The 26,913-nt window shown below is 39.0% G+C and overlaps 1 long non-coding RNA gene across 2 annotated transcripts; it reads left to right on the forward strand.

The window, feature by feature from the left end:
* On the forward strand, positions 1–26,638 carry LOC307149502. 2 transcript variants are annotated; one of them, XR_013819573.1, is made up of 3 exons: positions 1–819; positions 955–1,105; positions 22,747–26,638. It is a non-coding gene; the product is annotated as an uncharacterized lncRNA (long non-coding RNA). The 2 variants fall into 2 exon arrangements; XR_013819574.1 differs by lacking the exon at positions 22,747–26,638 and adding an exon at positions 6,928–8,058.
* Positions 26,639–26,913: the final 275 nt, after the last annotated feature.

Raw genomic sequence — 26,913 nt, forward strand, 5'->3', positions numbered from 1 at the left:
AACAGTGATCAGGTGGTACAGCGGTCACATGGTACAAGTAGGAGCTCTCAGGAAATTCCCAGTTTACAAGCTGTAATTCTGAGTTCTACAAGGACAAACGCTTTTTACAAGTTGGAATCTCCTATAATTACAGTAAATACAACATGGTGTGAACGCACCTTAATACACACACAAACATAAACACAGTAGATCTGTACCTTTTTTGCAGTTCAAATGAATTATTTTAGTCTAAAACTGCATGTATAAAACTGACACAAGCTGCCACTTGACATTTCACATAACATGTGCATTTATTCATTTAGATTAATCTGGTCACCCTGTTTCTTCCATTACATCTCTCTCTATAGAATGGATGGAGAATAACTGGAAAGACTGACTTTATTTATTCTAATTGCCCCACTGGTCTTATGCTATGTAAATCCCATTCCAGTGTTCCGGCAACCATCAGGTGTTTCATTTGCTTCCCTCAAAGCTCCCTGGGAAATGCGGTTTGCAGGACACCCACACAATCAGGATGTTCATTTCACACTGTTCATGCAATAGGATTTATGTCATAGATTTAAAAAAAAAATCCTCTCTCTCTCTTTCTCTTCTTGCATTAAAGCGTGTTTCTAAACTACTAGTCAGAAATCCAGCCCTCTTTCTGTGAGTCTGCCTCCTGGAACAGTCACTGGAAATGACACCTGCGACACAGCCGCGATGGCTATAAAATGACAAATTCGAAGAGGGGAAGGAGAAAAGGCGAGAATGAAAGAAAGAGCAGAAAAAAAAGTGTGTGATGGGAGAGCAGGGTTTTCTCAGCGCTGGTTGGAGCAGATGGTGAGCACATTTTGCACATCATTTGTGAATGATTTCAAAATCTATTTATCTATTCCAAAGAGATCGCTGGAATCCCCATCTGCCTGTCTTTTTTCTTCTCTCTTCTATAATCGTTTCCATCCCTCCATCTTACAGCGTTGCAAACGGAGAAGTCGAGGAGGCTGGCTCGTAGAAGAGCGAGAGAGAGAGAGACAGAAGACAGAGAAAGAGGGGGCCTCCATCATAAAGAATGTAATACTGCCACTGTTGAACATCGGCAGGGAGCTACAGGCAGAAGCCCTTCAGAGTGAGTGATTGACTTTAATGTAAATCACAGGTCTGACAGACCACAGCACAACAGGAATGCTCAGAACTTTGCGTGTGTCTGAGCATAAGTAAATACGCATGAAACTTGTACATAAACATGCCACTTTGCTTTTAAGAATTCCGAAAGACCCCTACATAAACATACTTACCCGCAGCCCCTCTAACACATGCCATAACCTGCTTTAGGTTTGCAAGCGTTTAAATCCGCATTATATTTCCATGCTGCTACATGTGTCTATTGAATTAGCATCTTTAAAGACACTTCATCATTAAAATGACCTGCAGATATTCCGAGTCAGATATCGCTAAGCATCCTGAACATGAACAAATCATGGTTAGTGATTATGTTTGGACGCGTGTGTTTGTTTTGATTGGTCGCTCCAGCATGCTGGCATCCAAGCGTGACTTTTCATCTTCCTGCAGACCTACGTACAAAGTCTGTGCTTTAAAAATAATGCTTGTCTAGCAAGCATCCATCAACGAGGGCTGCACTGCTGTAATGTTTTGTCCAGTCTTTTGGTCTCCTGCTGTCCCCATCAAACACATCAGCATGGAGGAAAAACTATTACCACTTAGAGGGAAACAGCGAGAGGAAAGTGCGTGCTATGCAGTCCACATAGTGAAGCGCAAGGTTATAAATCTCTCTTTTATTCAAGGGCCGACGCTTTGGTGTTAAAACCCAAAGCGTTGCATTGGGAAAGTGCAACAGATCTAAGAGGGCTCTCTAGAAACGGACAGCCATCAATTGCTTCTCTATGAGTTTGGAAGGAGAGAAACAGAGCGATTGATCAAACTCCTGTTGATCGTACTGACAGATATTTCCCGCTCTCGGGACATTAAGTGATTTGATATAGCAGATGCCAGGATTAAGACTGTTTGCAAGTTTCTCAGTGGGATCTGCGGAAGCATTTTCTCTGGTCTGACGGCAACATGTGCAGTGTTTGTATCTGTATATCCTCATCTTGACACTTTAGAACCTACAACAAAATTATTACAACTCATGACACTTAATTATCCTGATTTAATATCCTGTGGTTTCTGATGATACTTGTTACTGTAACTGCCAGGGAAGCACAAGCTCATGTTGTCTTAAGCCTTTCACTATTACATCATTTCCTGTGTGGGCATCCACAGATGATGAAATGATCGTCGTTTTACCCACTCTAAAAGCGGACAGGATGATAATCCCAATGATAGCATAAAAGTCTACATTATATCCATAAAAAGCAACTGTACATTTGAAGGCTAAATGCATTTGCAACAATGCGTTTGGCGAGAATCCCATCGCAAATTCAGAGCGTCACATTAGGCTCTTTTTTTTTCTGTCCTGACTATTCCTAAGCTGCCAAAATATATTTTTCCAAGAGTTATATTCCTGTCCTTGAGAAAGACAACCACTACAAAGGCTAAAAATGAGTAGGAGAAAAAAGAGAACGAAATGAAACGCTGAAACATACGGGAGTTCGCTGAGCACAAAAGACGCCAGCGATTTAATGGGTTCCATATCGGAATTTCTCTGACTGCCAATCACAGAACAAAATGACATCATCTTAAACTCTGTTACACAACAAACATGCATTTAAGCAAATAATCTAATAGTGGAATCATTGCTGGCGTAGACAAGACAATTGATGTGTTCCATATCAGATTTTCATTACAGTAAAGAACCAGCTTTTGATTGACAGCTGTAAATTGACTGGTGTAGGAATATTTTCACCTCATCACAGACATGTAAAAAAAAAAAAGGGTAAAAGGGTGCAAAACAACGACTGGTAATTGTTACAGAAGATGTACAGTACTGCGCGTTTTAACAACAGATTCAAATTTCACTCTGTATGATTTATCGACTACACATTTCTTTTGGATGCTTAATGACATTAAAGACAATAGATGCTACACTATGACTTTTTGTTACAATATATTTTTGTAAAGCTGCTTTGAAACAACGTGTATTGTGAAAAGTCATATACAAAAATTAATTTTTTTTTTTTTTAATGCAAAGAGTGAAATTACAGTGAGAACAGTGTATGTATATACAGTGAAAACAGTGAAACATCAAATTGGATCTCAACGGAACAACAGTTGAATTGTTTAAATTTCTGAATAGAAATGTATGTTTGTGTACATATGCTCTATATAGCTAATGACATATTAGCATTAATAACATTAACAATATAACAAAAAAAAAAAGAAAAAAAAAAAAATACCACTGTCACCATTCCGACTACTTATGATAGCGATAGTAACAATAATAAAGATGATAATATCAATAATTACTACCATTATTTCCACCAGCATCATAATATACAATAAATAACTAAATGCAGTAGCAAATAATTACCGCTATTATCCAGTCGTGTTGTGTTTTGTCACGTCATATACAAACTTGAATTGACTTGACTATAGTTTGAAGATGTTTTTAGGTTTAAGCAGTATGAAAAGGGCCAAACATATTGGAACAAACATAATGCATTGGGAGGAATGTTTCAACTGTTTTTGTCCATATAATGAAAGTCAGTGAGGTCCAAAACAACACTATACTCCTTTGACTTTCACTATATGGCCAAAAACATTCCTCAAAATTTCATATACAGGCATGCATGACAAATGATGAAAGTTTTAATTTTGTAGTAAACTATCCCTTTAAAATAACTTTTATTTGAAACGCCATCACCTTCATCAGCATGTCCATGTATAAAGTAATGCCACACTCTGTTGGAAAACAGCTCTCATATTTAAGTGTGTAAAGTGCAAGCGGGCTTCCAAATAACAGGTGATTTTACAGAATCGCCTGCCATAGTCTTATGCAATGAAGTGTTTATTACGTCAGCACTTTTAAGTCAGACCACCACAAACCTCCAGCCGTGCTTTTGTTTCATGCCATGGACTCAACAACTGGTTGGGAATTGCAAAGTTGATACAAATAGCATCCAAATTGGATGAAAGCATCCAAAAGTCGGTTTGAGATTCGCAGGTGGTTCAAATTGAAATGTAATCAGGCTAGACTTTATTGCAATGGGTATTAGAAACCATTCTATAAAAATATTAAATGTCATTATTTAAATCTTCCAGTTCAGTTGTGCAAATTGCAGGCGTTGAAAGCTTATATGCTTATGTAACCTTATTATTTTATTCTGAATGATTCCAAAGCCCCCACAGCCACCTGGAGTGAATAGACACCCAGCAATATTTTAATGTACAATTACTTACAGTAAATTAGAATAAAAATATATCTGCCGGACCACCCTAGCCTCTTAAATCAAACCATATGTACATATATTGCTTTAAGATCGAATGTAAAGGGCGTGATTTAGCAATCAGTCGCTTAAATTTCTCCAGAGGGCTGTTTTCACCCAATAATGCAACTGGGCTGTGGTTCAGGATGAACACCCCTCTGAGGAATGCTGGGAAATGCAGTGCACTCTGGTTAATAAAAGAAGGAAGAATGAAGGAAGAATTTTCATTGGAAAGTTCCAAACACAATTGCATAGGTATTGTTCATACGGACTCAGACAAGTTCAGGATTTTTCTTTTTGGCAAGTTTCAAGACTTTAGCATTGCCAAATTTTATGGGTTTTGTTCTGGGTTTTCATACCCTAAGGGACTTGAAAAACAAATTTGATTATCTAAATTGTAATGGCAGACATCAAATGAGTAAATAAATAAATGCAGGTTAAATGTTCATAGCATTGTCTCATGGTATTTAATTTTAGCCAGATGCTTTGAGAACAAGCACAATCAGTCTGAGAGTGAACTTGTAAATCTCACTCAGCTGAGCCCAAATAAAATCCAATATGATTTATCTATATATTTATTCACTAATAGTACATTCAAGTTTGAATGCATTTCTTAAAAACAAAGTATGGTGAGTTTTAGTCTTAATTTCTCTGTTTGCCGCACTGTTAAGTGGCAACAACCAGCAGCATCAGCAACTCCCGATGAACTTGAGCTAATAAGGAATGAAAGAAAACTTTATGATGGTTATTTTTGGTTAATTGCATTAGAGCAACAGTTCAGATTTAAAACGAGTAATTTAATTACATTTGCATTTAACAGTTGCCCAGGGAGTAGTAGCATGACCCTTATTGGGTTAAACGTGTGTGTGTGTGTGTGTGTGTGTGTGTGTGTGTGTGTGTGTGTGTGTGTGTGTGTGTGTGTGTGTGTGTGTGTGTGTGTGTGTGTGTGTGGTAAACTTGTAACAATACAGACTTTATTCAGTATGTTTACATGTACACTACCATTCAAAAGAGTCTGTATCATTTTTTAAAAGAAATTAACATTTTTATTCAGCAAGCATACACTACATTAATCAAAAGTGACAGTAAAGATATTTATAATGTGACAAATGTTCTTTTGAACCTTTTCAAAGAATTCTGAAAAAAAAAATTGCACTTTGCTCAAAAATATTATGTGGGATCATGTGACACTGAAGACTCCAAATGTGTGGCTGAAAATTTTACAATAGAAATTGGTTATTTTAAATTGTAATATTTCACAATATGACTGCAGGGTTTTTTTTATTTTTTTATTTTTTTATAAAAGACCTTCCCCTCCCAAGTGGTCACAGGAGACACATTTGAGACATGTTGTAAGTAGCAATGTGTCTTGTTTGACCACATGTGATCAGGTCACAAAAGACAGCTTTTAATACCATTTATAAACAAGGCTTTATGTGTTTCTATCCCAATTGTTAAGACTTTTGACTGAGAGTGAGAGTGAGAGTGAGAGTGAAGTTCTCCATTGTCCATATCAGAAAAACAGCCAAGAAAATGCCCCTAGCTAATTGTCCCTCTGTCCGCACTTACAACGAAAACTCACTAAACAAACACAGATGCATGTAAAACAAACAAGACTCGGTTGTGAAGAAATAGAGCTGATTTCTGCCACTGCGCTCAACGGATGGAATCACAAGCTCTGTGCTGCTTTCAGTCCTGTTAGAGACGCTCGTCGCGGCCTGATGGTTAATTTAGTCACACTAAGCTCCCGGTGTCGTGTTTGTCAGTTCATCAGAATGGTGTGCGAGTTGGAAGCTGAACTTGCTTTCCGAATGACTGCATTCCCTGGAGCTTGGCAGATCAAATCTGGAATGCTTATACATTCTTTGTCCTTTCTTAAATAATTTTTTCACCTGCAGTAAATTGCATGTTATTTCCAAAAAGTATCTCTCCTATGGTTTACGTAAGCTCACAAAATATGCTACACATTTCACAAGACAGTAGTTTGGCTGGCCGAAGCGCGCTTGGGTGGGGAGGTACAACATTGCTGCGCAGACACTAAAAGAACAATTCAGAACGGTCCAGCTGAAAACACCCACTTCACTCCCTCGGGTCTTAACCCCAATATGAGTCCAGATGCTTTTATCAACTCTACACATACATCCAAGCCCAAGCACCTAATAAATACTACGAAGAGGGACAACAGGATCACGAGGTCACTCAAAACATTAAGTGCGTGTGTTCAAGTGTGTCTGCGCAGGAGATGATGACTGATCTTTGTGTTAGTTAGTCACGGTGTGAGAATGCCCGTGAGGCTGTTTTGATTTAGATTTGTTGATGTGCGTGGGTTTGGGGTGAGGACGTCGCAAGTGTATGTTCAGTAGGTTCCCATCGAACCAGAAGCTTTGAGTGACCTGATCTCATTTTCACCAACAGCATTAATCCTGTTGCTTTGCTCCTGCTTCTGCTGCTGCCACATGTGGTTTGTGTTTCTCTCCCAAAGAACCGACCTACCTATTTCCTGATTTCCAACCCCCTGATTGATAGCCACTCTTTTTTGCCCCTTCCCTTCTTCTCTGATTCCTAGGTCTTGATCTGCGAAAGGCGAGATGGGCATAGATCTCGGGTGAGAGAGGTTGAAAAACGAGCGTCAGGCAGAAAGGTGTCCTTGGGAGACCCTGTAGCGTTTTTATAAGGCGAGTTGTTTGAAACGCCATAACGTTTTATGAGGTGAAACACTGGTTTCACTTTAACCTGTGAAGAGTAAACCTATAGCAAAGGACAAGATTACATCCAGATGCATTAAACTGACCAGCGGACCCAAATCGAAACACGTGCACACGCGCACACACACACACACACACACAAACACACACACACACACACACATGCACTCCTGGGCTACAAACATATCTCCTTTGACCTGGGAGGTTATGTCCCAGTTCAGTAATATATTCTCGATAAGATCCTCTCCTGTTTCAGAGCAATCTAAGACTATGATAACAGAAAAATGGAGGTCCTTGTCTGAAAACCCCTCCCTAATTCATGAACCGGTGAGGTCATATAATTAACAGCCTAGTTATCATAATATCAACATCGTCCGTCTCCAGTAGGATTGTGTTGCATTGGCGCAAATAGAGGGGGGAAGAATGTTAACACTAATATTTATATACAAATAAGAGCTAATTCATTTGTGGATTATGTTTATGCTTTATCACTACTGTTCAAACATTTGGGGTCATTAAGATTTTTATTTTCATTATGAAATATAAAAAAAAAAAACTATAATAACGATATGATTATTAACATTTCAATAAATTCATATTTTTTTAGAAGGTATTAGTGAATGCGACCAATAGCCTCCAGTGAAACTGTAGCTAAAACTATAGATTAAAGTGTCAAGTTTAGGATGCAGAAGTGTGTGTGTGTGCGTGCGTGTATAAAAAAGTATAAAAATCATTGTCTATGGAATGTCCCTATCAAAAATATGCAAACCCAATGCGCTGACGTGCGTATACGTGTGTTAATAATTTAGATGAATTTACATGTAAATATCTATTATATATTTGTCATAACTTTATAAAGTACAGTGAGCATTGCATAGAGACCCTGTGAGTCAGGATGCAGCTTGTGTACAGTATGCATTTGCCATTTTTAATGCAAGATTGCCTTACAAAAATGTGGAGATCAAATGTTGCATTAAACAAACTCTGTAAATTACCCAAACATTCTGATGTGTATTTATAACCTTGTGTGTGTTTGTGATTCTGGTTTTATTTGTGGGTTGGATTAAGGGAACGGGCATTATGTCTGCAGGGGCTGAAACACAATCAGCACAGTAAAACAAGATCAGAAACTGGGACCAATTTCAGGTTTACAAATAATGACGTTAATAAAAATAGGCCTAACTGTTGGACTACTCCAAGTCTTATTCATTAAATATCATGGCAGCTATTTGAGATATGAAATACGGTCAGGAGCAGTGATACGAGCTCTTAAAGTCAATGTTGTGGAGCGCTCTATAATTGATGTCAGGCCACCGTTAGAAGTGAGCAACAAAACGTTTGCATGATAAATAAACCTCACAGGGACAATGTCCTACATGTTCCGTGGCTCAGAGAAGCATGCTAATTATTTTGGAGGATTTGTTCGTTGTTATTATGGTGATTCAAAGAAATAGGTTTTGGTCTGAAAATTCATATAAAACTTTATTAGGCTTATAAAGTGCCCACTTTGAAGTCATAGGCTTCTGTATGCATAAAGTATCTGAGAGAGAGGCAGAGAGAGAGGCCAGATCTTTGTCCCATATGACCCAAGTGTGACCTCATTTCCCCATTAAAACATGCCAACTCTGGTCTCACACAGTAAGAGTCAACACTGATCACATTTTTCTAAGACAAACATTGATTATTCATGGAAAAAATGCATTATTCCTTTGCAGACATCTGTAAACCTGCACACCGTGGAGTCAGTATGAGTGAGTGCATGTTGGAAATCAGTAATGGTGAGAGAACATTGTGCTTAATACGTTTTTCGTCTTCAAACCAAACTTGGGTCTTCAGTCGGCAAAGTTTAAATCCTGTCTGGCTAGCGCGCAGTAGGTAGAGTATAGGCGGTCTTCTGTGGCTGTTTCACATTCATCCACATGAGCGTTTACACTACGAAAGCAACCGGTCAAATGCGTTTTCAACTATCTCTAGAAGTGGTCGAAAGTGGACAAGCTCAAAATGTTTTAGACCCCATTTATGCCTGTATTTAGCATTGTCCATTTGTGATCCGGTCGACGAAAACACTTCTTATGGTTATGTTTCTTTTGGGTTAGTTCACCCAAAAATAAAAATGATCCCATGCATAATTTACTCACCCTCACGCCATCCTAGGTGTATATGACTTTCTTCTTTCTGAAATGCATACATATACTGTACCTTCTTTTTTTCATTTACAATAGTAATACTATAAAGATTAACAACATCCAATCAGGGGTGCGTTTCCCAAAAGCATTGTTAGCCAACTATGGTCGCTAGTTCCGTCGTTATCATCGTAGTTCAACGAGTCTGTGTTTCCCGAAACCATCGTTCCAACGAACATTCGCAAACAGCATCGCAAAGTTGAGTGTGTTTTTATAACATGTGGGCTTAATAAATCATTATCTTGAGCCAAATAAGCAAGCTGACATTCAGTACAATCTATATATTTTATTTAGAAGACATACTGTCCTTTACGTCTTTTAGTTTGTCAATAGATTTAAAGCACCGTTTTTGAAGAGTGCGCATGTGCGAACGTGCTCTAGTGCGTAAGAACGAGCCTATGATTGAATCTGGAAATAAAGCAAATAACTGACAAAATTATGAGATAGTCCTCAGATGACATTAATTCGCATTAATTCGAACTCAAACAGATTCATTAAAAGTAGTTATAACTCCACCACCTGTGTGACATCATTAACCAACGTGGTTGAACTACCAATTTGCGACAGTACAGTTTCGGGAAACAGTCGTGACTAGCAAGTTGATTTCTTCAACGATGCATCGCACTACGGTAGTGAAGCAACAAGTTATGCTGATTAGCTTCTCTAAAAACAAAGGGTCAAAAGGTCAGTGAACACACTGTACAATACAAAGGATATCACACACAGTACATACAGTATATATATACCATATACTTAATTAAATTCCTGGTTTTAAATTGAATTTGAACTGAGACAGCAAACATAAGGAATTACAATCTAAATTTTTACATAAGGAAGGTGCTCCTCCTGACTCTCCTTTAAAAGTAAAATAATGTGTAAGGGCAACACAAACCTGACCCTTTACACCTTTACAGAAATGCCCTCGGGCTGATAATGTGTGAGCGCAGAATGCTAAAAAGAGACTGTGACTCCATTTGAATAATGATACAACTGGGAAATCTGACTTGCATAAATGTTTTTGTATACAAACAGCTCCAGAGAAACCGTAGTGTCAGGTTTCCAGTTCTGCAAGCTAATCAAGCGTAAATGTTTTACAGCTCAGCGCTGTCATCTTAACACTCTCCATAGAAACATTACCTTATTCTTCCACCCGCCAGGAAACTGTCCAGCTGCACCTGTGGGCAGGAGCTGATGGGATTAATCTTTACACATGGAAGCAAACTTACTCACAAACTTACTGCAGGCTTTCCCGTGACTTTCAGGAATACTGCTGTCCGGTAAGGTATCATGCATATTCGGTTGCATCTGATGTTTTTGATTTGATTTTCGCTCTTATTTGCAACACAATGCTTATTTTTAAGTTTACGTTCATGTACCGTTTTAGTATATTCTTTATAGACCACTGGCAGGTTTATCATATTCAGACAAACACGTAGCGAGGAACTACATCACTTACTTCAAAATTATACATGGCTGTTAAAACCACTGTAAATCAATAAATATGCTTCAAGCGTATAATGACGTACATCCCACTCGTGAGAGGTAAATTTAACATGTTTGTCTCTGTGTGTGTATTTGTGTTGGCATGCACATACGTATGTGTGTGTGTGTGTGTGTGTGTATGGTCAATTGTTTTTCTGAAGCTGGCTCTCTCATTCTCCAGTGGAGGGCAGTTCGGGGTGAGTGCAGGTAATAATGAGTCTCTCCTGAGACTTTATTAGAGTTCAGTAAGACTCTCTGGGCGTCTTTGTGTAATGCGGACATTCCCAATATCAGAGCAGATGCCTCCCACTCTGCCTGGCTGCTCTACACATGCATCCACAAAAATACATGCGCACATATACACACAGGGCCTTAGAAAAACATTAATCATTTAAACTGGGGCCTAATTCCAGCTACTTCACCCGCACGCCAATCACAGCGGACTGAAATTGATTGCAGATTTTGGCTGATTTAAAAATGAGAGGGAAGGAGGACACCATACCAGGTAATTGAGCATATAGGTGAATCCACACCATGTGCAAACACACCACCGCCCTCCAATCAGGCCTTAAAAGAGGATTTCACCCCAAAATGACCATTCTGTCATCATTTTCTCAATTTACAATACAATGAAAAGTATAAAATAATTCTCTTGTCTGTTCTAAAGAAAGTCATATTGGTTTGGAATGGTATGAGGTTCAATAAATGATGACAGAATTTTAATATTTAGGTGAAGTATCCCTTTAAAGCCAGTTTGTGAATGACTTTTTTTTTTTTTTAAGTGGTAAATTTTTCTAAAAGGGTCTAAAGGGGATTTTTAATGTAGTTGATTGAACACGGCTGGTGCTTTTATTTGTATGTGTGTGACTCTGTGACTCTCAAAAGCTCTTTTCTGACTCCACTGAGGGTAGGCCTACGTTTACACGACAACGATACGCTTAAAACGGAGAAGTTTTTCCTTTGAGTTTTCCGTGTACAGATGACACCATTGTCAAAACGATTCCCATTCACATGGATCTGCGAAAACGACTAAAAACGCTGTTTTCTTCTGCCAGGCCAATAGATGGCGTTGAAACACTATAGATTGAACGTAATACACGTGCATGATGTCATCATTTTCAGAGATTTGCCTTTTTGTTGTTTACACAGAGACCGTTTTCAAAAACTTGCACTATGTAACCCGTTTTCAAAAGTTTGCGTTTTCAGCCACCCAAAACGCTAAATGAACGACCAAAACGTATAAAAAGTTTTACGTTTTTAGTTGAAAACGGTGTTGTGTAAACAGCCCATAAATTTCGATCAGCAGGGCCTTTTTTTAGCAACATTTTGCTACCAGATCTTTCATTTATCAATAACATTTTTCAGTGAATTGAGCAATAAAAACATTCTACACATCTGACATTATTCTGTGGTTTTTAATGACATCTCCAGGCTCCTAAAATACTCATTATTCTATTTATCCTACAGCATGCTATGTATGCGTTTGGGAAAAGCATCAATTCACTTAACTGGGTGCAGCTGAGACCATTTTGTCTGTTTAAAATAAATGTGGCTACCACTGAGATCACATGAACTCATTAAAAAATTTTTTAGGGCAGTTCATCAACAATTCATGTTTATGTTAAAAGCTTTATGTAGGAGGCAAATATTGCATCTTGTGACATGCATCATTTCCACCAATTATGAAATTAGCCAGAGTCCAGGAAGCCTATTTACTGAGTAGAATTGTGTGCAGTCAATTTCAAGGGGGGGCGAATGCACATAAAATGCTGTTTTAAAGTGAGACCTTCCCCTGCAGGCATTCCTTTTCACCTCTGGATTTCACATGATGTGAATGCTGGACAGAGTGTCAAAAGCGCTCGAAGAGATGAAATTTTGAAACCGAGCTTTTGCATGGCACTGCATGAAATGAAGGGTTCTCATGTTAAACTGTCCAGCTGTTAAGACTGTGCAATTGTGCATCATGAGCCATGTTTTGGTCACATCTGAATTGAAAAGAAATGTAAATGAATTTGAAACGAGTGTGCCTGTCACCTTCTTGATTAAACCTCTGTTTATCGTGGATTTGTTGACTAAAGATACCAAAAGAAGGTGATTGTTGACTGTATAGAGTGTGTAGATATACAATTTATTAATTATTTATTTAAAAATGAATGTAGCAAGAAAACAGGTTGCATCAGATTCTAAATGATGGAACAATAATGAATGTAGCCAAAAGAAGCAAGAATTTACGTTTGTAAAACAAACATTTTTGGGCCGCGCACAAAAAAATTACGATCTGTGTCAGTCAGTTTGGATACTCATGCAGTTAACAGTATCCCTCAGCCATGTCCTAGTGTTTCCTGTGGCCCCTGTTCTGTGTCACCGCTCCCTCAACATACAGTAGGCACTGTGTGGACGCAGAGAACAGACACCTGGGTTTCTCACAGAGAGTCGTCAGACTCCTGCAATTCCATGGAAAATCTCTGGTGTTTAACTTGAGTTTGAGCTCTGTGTCCGTGAATTCTAAATCAGGTCCGTTCTGGCAGACTGTAAGGGTCTGGTTAGATCAGGTGCAGGATGTTTAAAGTGAGACACCTGCAGACACTCAAAAACATTGTTTCAATAATCTTGTAATTGTCTGATTTCTGCACAATTCTGGATTTTAACATAGTTTTTTTTAGTGCATTCTAACCTCATTTTAGATGCAATTTGAGAAATGCACATCACAAGTCTGTATATGAGCCAGAATGTGACTTGGCTCCTTAATGATCAGATTATTAAAGATGTTTTATACATACTTTGACTTGTGCTCAGCTGTGGGGGCAAATCATACCAAGCACAGTTGTAACCCCAAAACCAGAACGCAAAGTTTCTGTTTCCTTGGATCGCGTTCAAAACACACAGCCCATTCTGTCGGAGTCTGTGCTTCCAGGCTACCTTTGCATGAACGTTTTCAAGCTGGGAAAATTTGTAGCAGATGCCACCTGTCTCATCCAATCAGTCAGCCCGACGGTTAACCATCCACCTGATTTGTACAGCAGCCAAGCGTTGCCCTAAAAATGCTACACCGGGGTCAACTCGAGGTGTGTGTTTTACTGTAGCTCATGCAGAACACAAAAGGGGTCATCATGAAAGTTTAGGGAACACATGTCAAATTTTATCACGAAAACAACCTAAAAGTATTGCAATTTTAGGACAATGACAGTGTTTCTTATGGATATTATATCTGCTGTAGGCACATAGCATGGTTAGAAACCTGTTAGGTCACTAAGTTTTATCCCCAATAAGGAATTGCTTTCCTCCTGAGGGGAAAACTTTCATAATGGCTCATTATAGCATTTCTGGGTCTGAGAAAAATAGTAAATCTCAAAGAAAACACTGCTAATGTGACTGTTTTTCATTTTTCATGTTATCTGATAAGCAAGCTTTAGTAATTCATCAGGCCTGACAGGCAGAGGGAAGGTGCTGAAATGTGTATTAATGTAGCTCAGTTATGAGGAAATGAGCTGGAGCTGTAGCCAGCTCTGTGGTGGCGCACTGCGGCCTGCCAAGGGTGGAACGGACCTCTAACATGAGCTCCCCATGCTCGGCCTGTCCTCTCCAAACTGACATCGCTGACCTCTGCTTGATGACTCACTCTGGCCAACAGAGGACAGCGCTGCCTTGCGGCGAGAAAACCCTGATTATGTCAGTATACAGGCACTGTGAAATAAATACAAGGGCTGTGCAGCCGAGCCGTTATCTCTTTGTGAATCTGTACCTGTTGCAATCACAAAATGATCTGTATCTGTGTTCGGATAGAATTGGATGTGGGCAGGGATTAAACCAGAAGTGATTCATAAAATGACTGCAAGCCTTAAAGAAGAAAAAGTAGCTCAAGAGGTTCTTGGAAGCTTTGAATATTAGGGGTTAATAAGGTTTAAAACATTAACGTTTCAAAATGTAACATGATATTTAAGCAATATCACACAAGCAAGAGTGTTTGGAGGGGGGAAACGGAGGATTGCGAACATGGCATTGCTTTTATACAACAATTCAATATACAAGAGGTTAATATTGAGCAACTTACGTTTTGAGCATAATATTGCCATTGTCTGTTTTTGCTTCACCAACAAAAATAGTTCCAGGCAACACCACAGCAGAAGTGCATAGTAGTGTTTTGTTGCAGAAACCTTGTTTGCTCCTGTAACCTCATGGGATTGTAAAGTGTCCAATGAATGTGCACTTCAGAATCTCACTGGGTACTTTTTGCCTACTATTTTATGAATGCTAATACTAAGGACATCCTACTCTTTCCACATAGCCTACTGTTTTTTAACTTACTATATAGTAGGGAAGCATGCATATTCTGATGTAAAAAGTGATGTAACACAGCTGACATTTTTCTGTAATTTTTAATTACATCTCCAGGCTCCTACTCATCACACCATTTATCCTAAAGCATGCTATTGGATGTCCATAAAAATGTATGCATTTGGGAAAAGCACTGAATCACTGTGCCTTTCCAAATAAGGAAATAATTATAATGCTTGCTTGTATCTGCTCTAAGACAAAACACTGATATGGGCTGCCAGGAAAGTTTATTTTAAGTTTACCTCTGGATTGAACTCAAGTTCTGGAGGACCTTCCTTAACTAAAGTTGAAGAGTGTGAAACAGAGGTCTAGCTGAAGAGTGATCGCCACCAGTCAGATGAGAATTCCCACTTGAACAAGGGACTTCATGATGCACTTGTGACCTCATTCTGTCTGTGCTTAGCAAGAGTTAATCGAAGACATTTGTCTTTTGACTGACCCACTCCCCCCGTCCCCCTCTGTGGTGGCTGTTTCTGCACAAATCTCTAACCAATCATACTGGTAATACCACCGCTGTTGGATAATTATTCCTCTGGGGACCAGGGAAACCTATGCTATGTACTTTCCTTCCCTTGTTGCCCTCTGTCAGGCTGGGCCAAGCGGATGGCAGGCGGGTAAACAAGTTGCTTGAGTTTGTGCCAAAATGCCCTGGAAGCCTCATTTTGATAAGTCCCATTCAAGAACAATTTTCCTCATTTCTCATTGGAAAAGAAGAACTTGTCAAGCAGAAACTTTACAACTAAAGTAATGACACTTTAGGGATATCCCCGCAAGACAAATAGACGAATAAAAGTTTATGCTTTAGACGTAAAGCTAATCTGCGTTGGAAAGCAATGTGTCTGTGCATTTGAATGGAGGCTGTGGCTCAGCTGCCAAGCCAGATGTCAAGGCCCTGCGTGAAGGATGTTGGACGTACAGATCACGGAGAATTATTTGGATTGCCCGTCAGGCCACAGAGCAGACACACATCTGTTTTTATTCAGGGATCTTGAACAATCTGTGCACTGCGCTGGCTCTGCAGGCGTGGAGCAGCGTCCCTCTGCGGGATTCACCTACCCTGAGAACAATACTCTGGACCTGCTTCTGATAGTATTTCAAAATGCCTGAAAGATAAGGCTGAAGCTTTGCACCCTCTTTCTCTCTTCGCAGAGGCTGTAATTTACGGTGTGCTCCCTAAATTAGAAGTGCGCTGAAACGTTGGTTTCCCAAAAGGCGCATTTGTTCATTTCAGGATAAGCGAGAGAGGAACACCCGGGTCGAATGCTCTCGGGGTAGAGGCACGGCGAGAGGAGGTCTAGTTATTGTTGGGACGCCACTGTGATGAAGTGTTTAGAGTTGTTTTTCCTCTTGGCCCTTTTTGTCACAAACTATAAACTAGAGCTGTGATCAGCCAGGCGGTAAGTGTTTCCATCAGCGTTTCCTGGGTGAAAAAGCAACGACCCTTCATAACACTGTTTGGCGGCCGTTCCAGCGCTGCATGATTTTGGAACCAAAGCGCCAGGAACCAAATATTTGCAGTCGGTAGGGCCTGTCTGCAGATTCACCAATTAGGAAAAAAAAACACCAAACAGCTTATTTTCATTTTGATCGTTGATACTCATGTTTACTTTACAGCTCATATTAAAAGTCCCAGTAGATTTCACTCCTATTTTCACAACCCAGGACGGTATTCTTTTGCAACCCAGTCTTTCCAAATAGTCTTTCCACAATTCTACTGTATGTTAAAGGCACAATATGTAAGATTTTTGGTTTAAGCAATGTTATATATTTTGTTGACTTACATGTATATTTACATTATCCCAAATGTTTCCAACAATGTTTAAATCCAGAGAAATCAGCTATTTTAACAAGTGTAACGGCCGTGTCCTCCTGTTAATGACGTCATATCTGCGCTACCCTTGATTTTTACTTGTTTTACTACCGTCAAAACCATGGAAACACCAAAGATGCTTTAATATATTGGGCCCTATTTTAACGATCTAAGCGCATGGTCTGAAGCACACGCCGCAAGTTCACTTAGGGCGTGTCCGAATCCACTTTTGCTAGTTTAACGACGGGAAAAATGGTCTGCACACGGTCTAAAAGGGTTGTCCCTATTCTCATAATGAGTAATGGGTGTGTTTTGGGATTTACGTGCATTAAAGCAATCAGAGTCTCATCTCCCATTCCCTTTAAATGCCATTTGCGCTCGCGCCATGGCAGATTCGCTATTTACATGACGGAATTTGATAGTGGAAAGACCGAAGTCATCTCCAGAGCGCAAACGGATCTGCTCGTGCGTGAGGTTAAAGCCTACAAGCAGACCATCTACGGGACAAGCCAGATTCCACCATATCTTTATGTACACAATAATAATCTTTTACATTGTAATCCTTTTATTTTAAATATTCGGCTTGTTTGTGTGCTGCTGTGCATCCCTGTGTATTTAATAAGCAGAGTGTACGTGCGGTGTGGACCCGCCTATAGGCGCACATTACTAACGTGCTCATTAAATAACAAAAAAAATATTGCGCTTTAATTTAATTGTTGCGCTTTGCGCTTTTTTAGACCAGGTTTCAGTTGGTCAATGGCGCAGTCTATTTCTGTTGCCTCAAAATAGCAACGCGCCAACAATGCGCCAGAACACACCTCGTTTTTCAGACCAGCATGCCCATGGGCGCACAAATGGGCGCAAATGCATTTGCTATTTTAACAACGTGGTGTAGGACGTGAAAATGATAACTGCGTCGGACTGAAACTAGCAAAAAACACTTGCGTCGCGCTTGCCGCTGCATTGCGCCGGTTGTAAGATAGAGCCCATTATGTGTTTTATTAGACAAGTGAGCAACTGTTAACTTTATCGACAGAAAACCAACTTTTTTCAATGTTTTCATAATTTATTTTGCTACTTTTTTTACACTTTTCAAATAGAGAAGGATAAATGAGAATATCAGAATGTTCCTGTGATGTATGTACATCCATTGTTGGAGGATAAATAAACTATAAGTTTGAAAATTGTGTTTTAAGATCATTTATTTTCTGATAAGAGTCTACAGGGCCAAAAGTGCCCATAGTTGAAGAAACACCCCTACATTTGCATTGCATTTATGTTCTAAGCAGATCTACAAATTAAATTCCAATACGGCACACAAATCACTCTCAGCTTGCAGAAACACATTTTAAGCGCTTGCATGGTTAGTATTTCCAATCAAAATGCATTGGCACAATTTACAAACACTGGCAAGCTAAAAAGGTGAAGTAGTTCATTTAATGATTAAAGCCCCCAATCAAACATATGTTACACTACAATCACTCTGCAGTGAACCAAAGCTGAGCAACGCAACACAAACATCCTTGACAACGTTTTTTTTTTTACCAAACAGATTTCCACACGCCCTCTCTCATTCAAATAATATTCTGCATTCAAAAAAGCCCATGGGAATGTGATTATTTCATTAGATTTGAAGGCTATAAAAAAGCCTCTTGATCTTTTTTTTTTTTCTGACTGGCATATGGGACATCCTGGAATGAATTCAACCCTTGTTGAGTTTTCACAAACCCATATTCACAAGTAGGCTACTTTATTAATTTTCTTTCTAGTCTATAGCTTGTAGTCCGAATTGAATGTGATATGGACAAAAGACGGTGTACAGAAAATAAATGGTAAGAGAATACATCTTTCTACTGAATTGTCCTCGCGGGCTGCAAACAAACAAAAAACAAATACAGCACGAACAATGACTCTTTGAGTCGGTTCTTTTAGTGAATCAGATATACAGCGCAACAAGTGATTCGCGAACAAATTACTTATGGTCCGGATTTCTTGGCCCAAGCAAAATCACGAGGTACAGTCTGACTAGTCCTACTGAATGACGTTTTTTTTGCTACCAGCAATACCAATGGTCAATCAAAAATAAAATACAAATATGGATACACTTTCAAATGTAATGAAAACTAATATGGTATGTGTTATGATTTTTGCTTTAGATGCATGTGGTCAAAAGAGGGTTAAAAACCTGAAACGTTTAATCATATTAGTGGATTTTTAGACCTTATGCACCAAAGAAATAAGATTGATATGTCCTGCCCTGTCTTCCTGTTTCAGTGGAAATTACATCAACACATTAAATAATGCTGTGCATTTCAAGGCACTTCAGTGGGCCTTTAAGAGAAGGCAGAGTAGGGAATGTCGCAACAGGTAGGACTTATTTACGGCATTACCACCACCTGCAAATGTAGAATTTAATAATAGGCATTGAGTAATATTGAGTGATATTGTATATTGTCTGAAGAAAATAAACAATATCGATGTTTTCTTTCTGTGGCTTTCAGGTTTTACCATTTGTAATAAGACTTGAATAAGTGTCCTTGTGTGAGTGATATGGGAATGAGAAAATTGTGATGCAACCGTTTGTATTCTGCCAATTCGACTTTCTCCCACATCTGTCATTGAAATAATTTCACATTTGTATTCCGTTACACATTGTTGATAGTGGTTATATTTGCTCCATGTTTCTGGTCATTTGTCAGCTAAATGAAGTCTTTCAGAGTAAGTGTAAGTAATATATTCTTGGGGAAAAATCAATCAATCACATTATGGGTACAGTTCTTCATGATGTGTGTTTATATATCCACCAGAGATCTTGCAATCTTCCCTCTTTCAATGACCAAATAATCATCTCTGAGTCTGAAGCATCTCCCTGTGTGTGTGTGTGTGTGTGTGTGTGTGTGTGTGTGTGTGTGTGTGTGTGTGTGTGTGTGTGTGTGTGTGTGTGTGTGTGTGTGTGTGTGTGTGTGTGTGTGTGTGTGTGTGTGTGTGTGTGTGTGTGTGTGTGTGTGTGCGCGTGTGTGTGCGTGTGTGTGTGCGTGTGCGTGTGCGTGTGTGTGTGCGTGTGCGTGTGTGTGTGTGTATGTGTCTGTGTGCTTGTATTGCCTTACACTGGATCAGTCCTTATCACCACCAATCTCACATCAGTGCCAGATGCCTGACCGTGGTCAAAACGTCATAACAGCACTCCTGAGGGTCGTCCATCTCCAAGCTGTGGAGAAGTGTGTTTTCTGTCGCCCTCAACTCTGTGTGTGTGTAACCACGGTGATGAACTCTGATGCCTCCGCTGGGAGTTTAGAGTGAAGAAACCTTGAGGTGTTATTCCTCAGCTCTCACAGGAGGTGTGTCTTTGCTTGTGTTTAAAAAGGTGTTATTCTTTCGTTCGTTGGGGAGTTACTAAACTTTGTTCCTGAACCATGATTTAAACCTTTGTAATCTTCCGTAATTACAGAAAAATGTGTGCACTGTCTCAGCTGGAGATGTGTGGTACTGTGTTTCTTAATCTGAACAACTTGTGGTCAAAGGGAGAAATGTTGAACAGGGTGGAGTGTGATGACGAGATGTATTTAAATCCCATCACTCCTGATGACGACTAATAGCATATTATATATATATGAAGAGTTCAGATGCAAAAGCTTCTAAGTGCCATCTAAGTGCCAATTTCACTTAAATGACAATTAATAGGTAATTCATTGCCATTTAAGTGAAATTACTGAACTAAAAAATACGAGCTTCATAAAAATGATCATTCTAGAAGAAAATTTCAGATGGCACTTGGAGGCTTTTGCATCTGAACTATATATATATATATATATATAAGGTGTGTGTGTGTGTGTGTGTGTATACTGTACATCTCCCTGCTGTTAATCGTGTATTGATTAAAATAATGGGTTACACTTTATTTCGATAGTCCACTTTAGACATTCTACTAACTATAAGTGACTTGTCAACTAACTCTCATTAGAGTATTAGTAGACTGTAGTAGACTGTCAGTAGACTGGTAGGTTATGGTAAGGTGTTAGGGTTCGGGTCAGTAGAATAAGGTGACTTGTAGTTGCCAAGTTACTTATAGTCAGTAGAATGTCTGTTGGGGGACCAACAAAATAAAGTGTTAGCAAATATTAAGCAGATAGTCTACTAAAACTCTAATGACAGTTAGTTGACATGATGCTGCAAAGTTAATTATAGTTAGTAGAATGTCTAAATTGGACTATCGAAATAAAGTGTAACCAAATATTGATTGTGAGGTTGTCACGGACTCAGTTACACCTTCAGCACCAGATCCCATAACACCTCCCACACGATCACTGTCGCCTGAATACTGACTCAGTCAGTACACCTGTTGCACCTCATCACGGCCACACATAAACACACATACACTCAGCGTCTGGTCTTGTCAACCACTATGGTGTGCCCAGCTACATTGAATTTACCTACGGTAATACTTCATCTTCGATTCTTCACCTTCCTCAGCCCCAAGCCTGATATTCAGTCCATCGCCAACCTGCCCAGCAAGATACCTTTCACAAGACTGTTTCTCAAGATGATGTTTTATTAACAAAGTTTGGGAGAAGCACGTTCAGATAATTAATCGAATCGTTATGGGAGGAGCTCATATAGTCAACTCAATTAACATCAAGATACAGCAGTTTTTACCGCTGTTCTATGACAGTTTTCCAGCATCCCTCCACCACCCCATCTCCTCACTTAGTTCTATCCCAAACCTGGGATAGGGGAGTACTCTGGATTCGGGCCAAATTCCGAGCTCGGAGCCCTCCCCTCGGACAGCATGCCAAATATGCATATCCTTTACTCTGTCTAATTATATGTAAGTGTGTACTCGTGGATTAAGTTTCTATGCTCAGTTGTCTCTGATCGACTCACCTGCTCAGTTTGTTTTTGAACTTCGCTATCAAATAAACCTGTTGCATTATCCACGTGAGTCTTCTCTTCTGTTCCATGACAGAGGTATTATTAATCACATTCATTTTTCATACTGTATGTACACTACAGTTTAAATGTTTGGGATCTGTAAGATATATATATATATATATTTTAAGATATATTTAGTTTTTGTGGAAACCATGACTTTTTCAGAATTCTTTGGTAAATAAAGAACAGCATTTAATTTAAAAGTGATTTTTTTTTATTTTATTTTTAGCAGTGAAGTCTTAACTGTAACTTTTGATCAATTCAATGCATCCTTGCTGAATGAAAATATGAAGTTATTTAAAAAAAATATGACTGACACCAGATGTTTACATAGTGCCTTAAATTCTCGGCTGATTTCAAATCCTTCAATGGTGGAGAAAAATGTTTGGACCCTAATGGGACAGTTACAGCATCTACCAGCATACTAACAAGCCAAACCATGACCTTTTGACTTGCGGAAATACTTCAAAGTCCTGTAATAAACATGAACAGGTGAATCTACAAGAATATTTTGATTACCGAAGAGCTACAGTACACGTCTATGGGCTCATTCATTATGATTTAATAGGGGTGTATTTTGCCTGTGTAGCTTTTTATTTATTTTCCATTTTATTTCACTGTTTGGCATTGAGCACAGACCCAACAGCAGGATTCATTCTATCCTTCTCATTTTCTTTCTTCTCTTCTGCCTATTAATATCATCACAGCAGTTCTGATCCACATAAACTTGGCTCTTTTAATATCTGCCATTTCTTTTATCCCTTTACTTTGACGTTATTTTCCATAAACTGTAATAATTGAAAACAAGAAAAAGAGCTAATTAATTCATTAATAATTCTGCTGGGGAACCCTAAAAAAATGCCAATTGTTTTCATGTGACACTACAGAGGGGCCTGGGTGAGCTGTAAGCTATTCTTAAGTGTTTTCATTTTAAATTGCAGATCCTGTGAATAGACGCCACGGCAAAGTGAACTGTGAATAGGCGGAGAACAGTAAGGACTCCAGCTCTGACCTGAGGGGAAAAGCAAAGCCGTGCCAAGAACAAAAAGAGTGCAGAATGACAGCGACTATGCTGAGCAATCCCACATGAAAAGCGCCAGCCTGCCTGCATGGAGGGAAAATAGATTGCCTCTGTAAGATCAAAACTCCAGTCTCCTGATGCAAGAGGTGATTTTGCATTTGCATGCTGAGCGTTAGGACCTCGTTAGTCCTCAGACAGATGTGTAAAAGTAGTACACATCGGGTTAATGCTCCAACACTGATCACTCATGCCTGTAAAATACAGCGAAATGCTTTTGATTGAACTGATGCACTTGACTCAGCTTTACCGTCGTCTTTGTAATGCTTCCTTTCCTCTAGTTTAAATCAGTCTCTTTCCACCCCCTGGTAGAATGATTGTGGCATTGAGTGTCTAAATTGCATCGTAATGAGAAAGCTGGAGGTGCAGTAGATCTCTGCATTCGCTTTGGTGGAATTATTTGGCCCCATCCTCAAAGGCAGGTTCACGTTTATGAGAGACTCTGGCACAGGCCTCTGGGGTCTAGTACAGGGATTGCTGTTGTTGTTTTGTAACAGTGTGACTTCTGACTCCGTGGAGCATGCAGAGTAGTTAATGTAAGCCATGTTAGGGTGATAGTTAATTGTTTATGAGTGTGACTGTTGGTAACCTAATATTAGTGTGATTCAATCCTAGAAAAATTAACATGTTCATTAATTCTAAGGAGACAGGAAATCCTTTACATTACATCACTACGATCTTCTGTCATCCTCCCTCGGGCTCAGCGGACATGTGTTTTTAACATGCATTAGAACGGTGAGACATCTCTGAGGTTTGAGAGTGCTGTGTTATGGGCGTTTGTGTGTGTGTGCCTATGATGTGTTTCGGAAGATGGTGTAAGCCTGTAAACGGCGAGTAATGGTCAAAAACAAGAGGCATTGTACAACAGCATGTCATACACTTGCACTTTCAAATTAAGTGTGTTATCATGCACGTTAAAAGTTATATTTCAGTCAGACTAAAGCAATTAATCGTCTTTTTAAAAATGTGAATGCTTTAGTCCTACTGAAATCAGTCCTTTTTTTTTGGAGATACCTCGTCCGATTTATGCCACACATTATTTTTCAATAGAAATGATAGAAAATGAGTCTGTCATGCTCACACTCTCAAACTACATACACTTTAAAAGTTTGATTTCAGTCCAGCTAAAGCAATTAATAGTTTTAGTCCGACCGAAAACTGACATCTCTCATCCAATTTATGTCACACATTTTACAGTGCTATGCATAAGTTTAGACACCCATGCTAAAGTTGACTAAAAAGAGGAATAAAAAATCATCTTTTGGAAATTGAACTTAATGTCTTAATTAAAAAAATTAGGAAAAATCCAACCTTTAAGGACACCAATTTTCTTTGTGAATGAATAATGTATCGTAAATAAATAAATGTTCTTCCTTAAAATACATGGTGCATAAGTTTGGACACCCCTATGTTAAATTCCCATAGAGGCAGGCAGATTTTTATTTTTAAAGGCCAGTTACTTCATAGATCCAGGATACTATGCATCCTGATAAAGTTCCCTTGGCCTTTGGAATTAAAATAGCCCCACATCATCACATAGCCTTCACCATACCTAGAGATTGGCATGGAGTACTTTCCATAAGATCATCTCTCAATGCAAATCAAACTAGCTTTTAGGCTAACTGAAATAAAACCATGCCAATCTCTAGGTATGGTGAAGGCTATGTGATGATGTGGGGCTATTTTAATTCCAAAGGCCAAGGGAACTTTATCAGGATGCATAGTATCCTGGATCCATGAAGTAACTGGCCTTTAAAAATAAAAATCTGCCTGCCTCTATGGGAATTTAACATAGGGGTGTCCAAACTTATGCACCCTGTATTTAAAGGAAGAACATTTATTTATTTACGATACATTATTCATTCACAAAGAAAATTGGTGTCCTTAAAGGTTGGATTTTTCCTAATTTTTTTAATTAAGGCATTAAGTTCAATTTCCAAAAGATGATTTTTTATTCCTCTTTTTAGTCAACTTTAGCATGGGTGTCTAAACTTATGCATAGCACTGTATTTTTCAATAGAAATGACAGAAAATTAGTTTGTAAACTCCAAAACTAAACAGTCCATTCATTCGACATGTTGACATATAAAAACAACATTCAAGGTCATAAGAGGTTCTGACCTTCTGCTAAACTTCTCATGTAAAACGATAACAGCATCTGTGATGCTTTGCTGTTCAAAATATTTCAACAATCAATTTGCCAAATCCACAAGCAGTAGAGCCAGGCAGTTCTCACTACACTTCCCAAAACCACAGGAACAAGCAGGTCCCTGGACTGCTCTGCATCTCTTGTCCTGACATCTCTATCCCACCCAGGCCTCCAACCAAAGCCCAAGCGGTTACGGCAGCTCTGCGTTCTCTTCTGGTGGTGGAGTGAGGAAAATAACAGTTTAGAATCGCCCACAGATCTCTGGGGAGTGAACAAATCCATGGATATCCAGATCCTAAACCAGAGAATGTGGGTGAAGAGGTCGTGAAATGCCTCAATAGAGTTGTTTTAAGCTGTTGGAAAATTCACATAATCTCTTTGCTCACCTTGTAAAACCAGGTTTGGCACCTCAGTGCTAATGAGAAGCGACGTTTTTGTTGTGTCAAATTGAAGCTGGATGCGTATAGGAGAGAAAAGAGTTTATGTAGAGATTAGAATTGATCCTTTAAGTGCAGCTGTCTGAACAGAGGTGCTTTATCACTATTGAAGCTGGCTGGCGCTAATGCTACATCCATTATCTTTCAGTAAAAGTGTAAAGACTCCAGGTCTGTCTGACAAAAGCCTGACTCTCAGTTACTCAACACGTGAGATTTTCTTATTTAGAACTGCACCTGAGGAGGAAGGTCTTGTTTGAACATTTCTTATTTTACAACTGGACATTTCAGGGCAAGATATGGAGAAGAGAGGGAAATAAGATCAGGAAATGTTTGAGTCAGATTCATATTGTCCATATGAGCAGCATGGCTCGCTGTGGGGTAACACCGCTAAGCTAAAGCTCTGGCTTTTAATAAAGATGTGTTTTGAAGATGTGATGTCATGTGCTTTGTCCAGAGCCGTACAGTAACGGAGTAAATTTACTTGAGTACAGTACTTAAGTACAATTTTGAGGGATCTGTACTTTACTCGAGTATCATTTTTGGGGAGTACTCATGACTTTACTCAAGTACATTTGAGAGGCAAATATTGTACTCTTTACACCGCTACATTTCTATCCATAACCGTGAGTACCCGTTACTTCTAAAAAAAATAAAAAATAAAAAAAGGAAAAAAGAAAAATCTTGGAAACCCTCAATTTGTTGTTTCCCTCTCAAACGTGATTGGATTGTGCAGGGGCCACTGATTGGGACAGCCTATCAGCAATCACCTTCAGCTTTCCGCCAAAGTCAACTCCATGGTCAGATTTAGATAAGAGACGAAACCATGGACGAAACAATGGATGAAGACGCAGCAGGTCCATCCTGGGAATGTGCCAACCCGTGGCCCCACCTTGCCAGACTATTTCAATTTTCTGACCAAGTTAATGATAGTTTTCGCTTCAAGTGTTTGCTGTGTTTACCAATGTAAGCACTGTGGCAGTAGTAATGCAATATTTAGAAAATGTACTCTTGTACTCTTGATACTCAAGTACTTTTAAAAACAAGTACTTCAGTACTTTTACTTAAGTAGACATCTGACTGTAGTACTTTTACTTGTACTTGAGTAAAATTTAGCAAGGGGTATCTGTACCTTTACTCAAGTAATGAAGCTGTGTACTCTGTCCGCCTCTGGTTTTGTCTGTGCAATTTTTTTTTTTACTATTAATGCACACATGACAGACACCTTTGGCCATTGAGTCTCATCTTGCTATTTTTAGCATCTTGCTACTAGACTGTCACATTTTTAAGATGCCATGTTCAAGTTCATGTTTTTCAACATTTTATATTGTTGATGTAAGAAATACATTAATAAAGTAATCAAATGTGAACTAACACTGGATAGTCTTCATTGTAAAAATTAAATACAGATTCAAGTTCAAAATTAAAGTTACATAATTTATTCAGT

Source organism: Squalius cephalus, assembly GCF_949319135.1.
Source record: "Squalius cephalus genome assembly, chromosome: 21".
In the NCBI taxonomy this organism is placed as follows: domain Eukaryota; kingdom Metazoa; phylum Chordata; class Actinopteri; order Cypriniformes; family Leuciscidae; genus Squalius; species Squalius cephalus.